Genomic DNA, 6,000 nt, shown 5'->3' with positions numbered 1-6,000 from the left:
TGTGAGTGTGTTTGATTGATAGAGTGACTGAAATAATGAGGGGGGGGGCGGAGGAGGAGGAGGAGGTTGGGATGCTGTGGAACATTGAGAGACAAAAAGACAGAAAGAGAGAGAGAGTAATGAAGAAAATTGGGGATAATTGAATAGAAGAGCACTTGGGTGCGAAAAAAAAAAGAAGATAGATGATGAAGTGTCAGTACACAGTGGAAGTGAAAAGAGAGGAAGGAGAATGAAGGAGAGAGATCAATCTAGCAGCTGAAGTAAGAGAGAGAGAAAGAGAACCCCACGCTGGAGAGAGAGAGAGAGAGTATGGATGTGTGTGTAGCAGAGTGAGAAAAAGAGGGAGAGAGAGAAAGAGAGACAGCTATACTGGGGCATAGAGTAGGTGAAAGTGTGTGTGTGTGTGAATGAAAAAGAGAAAGAGAGGCTGCACAATACAGTGGCTCAGGCTGGCTCACACCGATGCACATTTAAAGACTAGAAGGCATGAAAATGTGATTTTGAAAGAACAAAAAGCAAAGCACTTTTTGCTATTTTTTCTCATTTGTATTTTATCAACTGGATCTTTCTCTCATTTTCTAATTCCGGTCCCTTTTTTACTCTCTCTGTGGTTTATCAAGGAGGTCACTTTGGATACAACGAGGAGCAACACAACCTGAACTGCAGACTAAAAGGTATTTTACTTTTTCTACTGTTCATTGATACTGTGATCTTTGGTTTAAAACTGTTAATCAGAATAAGAAGATATGGAATCTGTGACCTATAATAAAAGTAATGTAAAGTGTTCATAATACAAAATAGCAGTATAAAAAATAATAGAATGAGTGTCTGTGTGTGTAAACTACAAAGTAAATATGAAGAAATGCAATTAGAAGCAGTAGGTGCACTGAGAAAGAGGACATCATCTTTAGCAGCAAGGTGTGTGAGGGTGAAAGTCACAGCTTCTCAAATAGAAGTAGGTGCTGCTGAAATTGTGGCAGAGCGAGCGAGGGGGGGTACACGTCCTCTGAGGTCTGATTCACATGTTTTATGTAGGTGGGGAGGAAGAGTAAAGTGGGACACAAAAATGAATTAAAAAAATCACAGAGCCTTAAAAAAAACTCTTCACTAATTGCTCGTATCATTCCACAACTTTAAGACTGATGAGTGAGCGCTAGCTGCTCTGTTGTAGCACATATAAGCTTTATTAGCTATATATGCAGCATGAGGCAGCTAAAATCTAGATGTTTGTTTGTTTCTGGTCAATGTGTATCATGGGTGTGAAATTAGAAAAGGAGAAGTTCAGGTGAGATTCTGAATAATAGGATTGCTTACAGATTTCTACTGGACTCGAAGGATCAGTGGGCAGTGATGGTGGAAAAGTTCATTCCTCTAAATGAGGCTTTCATGCTGAATCCAACTTTATGGCCATAATTAAATCCCCTGTGACTAGTTAAGACCCTGTTTCATGTAGATTATTCTATGCTCTTTGTGAATTGTAATTGTACATTGCGGTAATTTACAAGTGCTCCCCCACAGTTACAAAGTAGGTTAAGACCTGTTGTATTATGGTGATACATGCACAGGGAAAGTCGGGGAATTATTAATGTATGAGCTAGAGATCGATCAGTCTAGGAGTTTTGGGAGAAATAAAAAATAATACTTCTGCTTATGTAAAACCTACATTTATGTAATATCGATATAGACACTCACAGCACTGTATTACAGTTTACTAGATGAGTTCAAAGAGGAAGTGTGTTGAAATGGAAAGGTGAGCAGAAATCAAACGAGAGCTCATAAACACCCACATTTCACACACCTCTTTAGCTGCAACTTGTCGAAATTGTTATCTGCTCCCAATATTTATGGTGTTAGCTGATGGAAAGGTGGAAACCCTTTAAATACCCCAGAGAACTGACTCACAAACACATATAGACACACATACACACATGCCTAATTTATTCCAGGCCTGCTTGAAACAGGGTGTTATAGCATTAGCACTGCTCACGCTGTGCACCAGCGGTGTGTTCCTGTATAGATACGACTTAACTGACTTTGCATTGGCCTCCTAAGACCTGCCACGCACATGCTGTAATGCAGAACAAGCAAAACTGGCTTTAAAAGCATATTTTTCTATTGGAGAAGTGCACCTTGGGGGATTCATTTGGAAAGAGAAGAAAATAAACAAACTGGGCAATTAAAAGCAGAGTGGGCACACTAAGATTAATGGCTACCTCTCAAACACACAACAACTGATCATAATGGAACAAAGAAAAGCCAGGTGACGTTACCAATGCCAGAGAGGGACTGACTGATTATACGTTACGTGTGGGTAATGTCAAAAGAGAATGCGATTATGAAACAATTGAGTGGAAGATGAAAGACATGAAATACACTGAGTTGGGCAAAATGATTGATGTCAGTAGAGATTTGTGTCTTTCTGATTCAGAACATTTCCACCACCACTACCCGCTAATTTCCACTCCATCCTGTCCTGTCTCACACTGTTCTTTCCTGCCCAGTCCTGTTCTGTCCTCTCCGGTCTCTGCAGGAAGAGCAGGAGTCGATAAACGAGCTGGTCAGTGTAGCAGATGTGACAGTGTATATGGTCCAGTAATTCTCCAGGGTTTGGTGGAGGGAGAGTGTAGGACACAAGAAAGACATGCTGAGAGAATATTTCCAGTGACAGCTAACTGCTATGGAAGAATATAACGAGGCTCTAATAGCTGCAAGCTGCTGCTGTATCTATGAAGTAGAAATGCAAAATCCACAACAAAATGTTCCTTAAATCAGTCCCATGGGAGTATTGAAGTGGGGTACAGCTGTATGGAACCATGAAAAACCAATATGTAAGCAAGACACACACATTCACACATACACATTGTCTTTTAATTCAAGGACATAACACAATAGCTGTGTAAAAAAAAATACCACAGATCATTCAATACCTGACATTTAAAGTGCCGTCATCAAATAACCTTGAGACGTAATTTCATGTTTAAATAAAATGATCATCTAATATGATTTTTAATGAACTTCTAATTGTTATTTGCGGAACTGAGAGAGTCTCATTGTTGTGCTCATTAAGACAGAACACAAGAGAAGAGCTGTTTCCCCTGACTCTGCAGGCTTTTCATTATTACATACAGGGAGATTTCCCCCAGGGGAAAGATCTGGAGGATTGCCGTAAGCCACGAAAAACAGAAGCCAGCAAACTGCAACACACATCCACCATTATGAAGAACTCAAATAGCTCCAGCTTTACAATTTCTGAACACAACTTCAAGTTAATGACTGAAAAATACAGAGGCGTTCTTCTTGCACAGATGGCTCAAAAAGCAACAACTGGATTTTAGATGCACTTATTGGGGCTTTATAAGGAAACGCTCCTGTGCACTTGGCAGCGTTTAAAGCAGGACACCAGTTAAAAGACCAAAGTATGGACATAGAAACGTGAGTAAATACATCATATGGTGACAAAGCTGTAACAGCACAAAAGGGTGATGGTATACATTTTTTAGGTTTTAGTATAATTGTCTCGCCTCATTAACCTCACTGTTTGCTGATGAAATCCAGTTTCTGAACTGCTGAGCAGCCTGGTACAAGCCCGCAGGGTCAGATGGCTCTTTAGCTGGCAATTTTAGGGTCGTAACAAGATAGCGTAGGTCTGATTAGTGTCAAGAGCAGGTGTAAAGAGCATGTTTTCCAAATATCTTGGATAGGAAGTGTGCATTTAATACCTTCATTTGCTTTTCTTCCCATCTAACATTCAACCTCAGTTTCAACAGAGGTGCCCTCCCAAAACAGGTGATGAACATTACTGTATGTGCCTTGATAGTAACATAGGATCTCTACATGTATCTGGAAGTTTCCTCACACTTTCCTTTTTCTTGCCCTCTTGGTTCAAGGTTACAAATGCTTTAGGATAAAATGTACTATATTCAGATTATACAGCTGTAGTTGCAGTGTAATAGTCATAAGTATAGTATAAAGTTGAAGTGCAAAGTGATGAATGAAAGGTCTTTCTGTCTGTAGAGTCAATTACACCCCATTACATGGTAGATGGGCAAACTATAATGGGGCCTGACAGGCTTCGACATGGTCCTCACTTTGTCAGCCATGTCTAACGGCATTTATTAGTATCTTGTTGACTTTTGTCTCTCAGTTTTACCTTTATGTCAATGGACGTGCAAGGTAAGTGAATCTGTCACTACTGGACAGTCTATTTGTGGCTGTTTATCTGCGATAAAATCCACCCTGAAGCCTCAAAAACCTGTGCTCATCTCCGTGTGTCTGACTACTTTGTCTGTGGCCTGCTTTCATTGTATCTGAGGCCTGAGGTCTTCAGTCGAGAGCTCTGGGACACGTATAAAAAGTAATACGTGCCCTTGAAAAAGTCACTTGATCATAGGAATTCTATTGATGTTCAGTTTTATTAGAAATGTTTTGACACAGCATCTTGCGCTTCCCTCCTTCTTTTGTTGTTGTGAGACAGAAGGCAACCTGCTGCACAGTTGCCTTTGAAGTCTCTGTTTTCATGACATTTTAATGCACTTTCTGTCATATCCTGAATGGAGAGGAAAAGGGAAGTTTATTTTGTATAGTTTGAAGCAGAGAAAAAAGGGGCGATTATTGAGAAATCGACCATTGCACTTCGTCATTTTTATGTATTTCACATACAGTAATACAGCTCAAATTATTAGAGATGGGGCAGAATTCTCCAACACAAACTGGTTGTTTTGCACTTACATTTGGTTTCCGTGCTGCTGCAGAAATGTGCACATGAGCTTCGAAGCTGGTATCATTTAATTGATTGTTGAAGGGAACATTTTATTACTAATTAAACAATAACACACTAATCAAACAATAAAACATTGTGTCTCATACAGTATATTGACCCACACGGATTAGCTCATTAACCTGCAATAATAATAACCAAGAACACGTGAAATATTAGGTTGTTCTAAGACATTAAATGTGCTTCATTATTATTATATTAAGACTGAGGGTTTGAAACATTATCTCGTGCAGAGATCCTCAATCTTGGAGTCGAGATCCCTCATGGGGTGTCACTTGATTTAAACATGGGGTTGAGGGATATTTGTCAAAACTGATACAGTAATATTATAAAAGAATAGATTTACATGTATTTCTATAGTGTCATTTTAGAACTAAAGGTACACTATACTCAGATTCACAGAGCTTTGCATCATGAAAAGTTTTGGAGCTGAAAGCAGTGAAAGGCCCCTTGAAAAACCCCTGATTTATGGATCTCTGCTGTGTAGTACGACAAAGAAGCTTTAGCTACTGTATCACACATTGTTTATGGGAAGTCTCAAAAATAGCACAGGGGATGGTCAATCCTAAATCTGCTGCATTGAGGTCTCCCAGCCCATCCAGCCAAGTTTAGCCCAAGCCAGGCCCCCAGTGCACGCTCCACCTGACCCAATTATATCCAGTCTGAAGGGATAGATAGCCCACTTTGATCTACACGAGACCACCAGCCAAGCTCAGGCTGACTGGTCTGGCACTTAATGCTGCTTTCTGCTAGACATTTTTCCAGGACAGTTGTGTTTGAGTGCTGCTTAAAGAGTCAAAACGGAGCGAGTGTGAGATCATGCAGTATGTGCATATGCGCATGCACACGTGCTGGGAACATCAGGCGAGCGGTGTGTAACCTACGAAGTAAGCTGTGGCCCCTTTCTCCTAAAAAAGGATCGCCCTTGGTGAGGCTGCAATGAGGAGGATGGAACTTGAACGCAGATCAAAGGAGCAGGATGTTTATTGTGAAATGGAGAGCTGGGGGTAATTATTTTAATCATCCACTTAATTACTGATTAGCAGGGTTATCATTTTTTTTGCTTGATTACTATCAGATATGCAATTGATTAAAAGGCATCTGTTTGTATCGGATAGGAGACTTTCTCCCCCCGCTGAGGGAAAAGCCAGAATCTTTGGGTGCATTGAGGATAAATCTATTGCTGGTAATGTTATCTGCCTGTAAAATTAATCAAGGATGCC

The 6,000-nt window shown here is 40.2% G+C and overlaps 1 protein-coding gene across 1 annotated transcript in view; it reads left to right on the top strand.

Annotated features, from left to right (window-relative positions):
- Positions 1-572: 572 nt before the first annotated feature.
- The window catches only part of LOC137172060 (SH3 and multiple ankyrin repeat domains protein 1-like), a 41,064-nt gene continuing 35,636 nt past the window's right edge, over positions 573-6,000 (top strand). Inside the window, exon 1 of the mRNA XM_067576320.1 lies at positions 573-674. The gene's annotated coding sequence lies outside the window, so the exon portion shown is untranslated. The remainder of the gene's footprint in view (positions 675-6,000) is intronic.

The sequence above is a fragment of the Thunnus thynnus genome, chromosome 20 (genome assembly GCF_963924715.1).
Source record: "Thunnus thynnus chromosome 20, fThuThy2.1, whole genome shotgun sequence".
NCBI classification, from domain to species: Eukaryota; Metazoa; Chordata; class Actinopteri; order Scombriformes; family Scombridae; genus Thunnus; species Thunnus thynnus.
The sequence above is the reverse complement of the archived record's forward strand: the minus strand, read 5'-3'. Positions and strand labels throughout refer to the sequence as shown.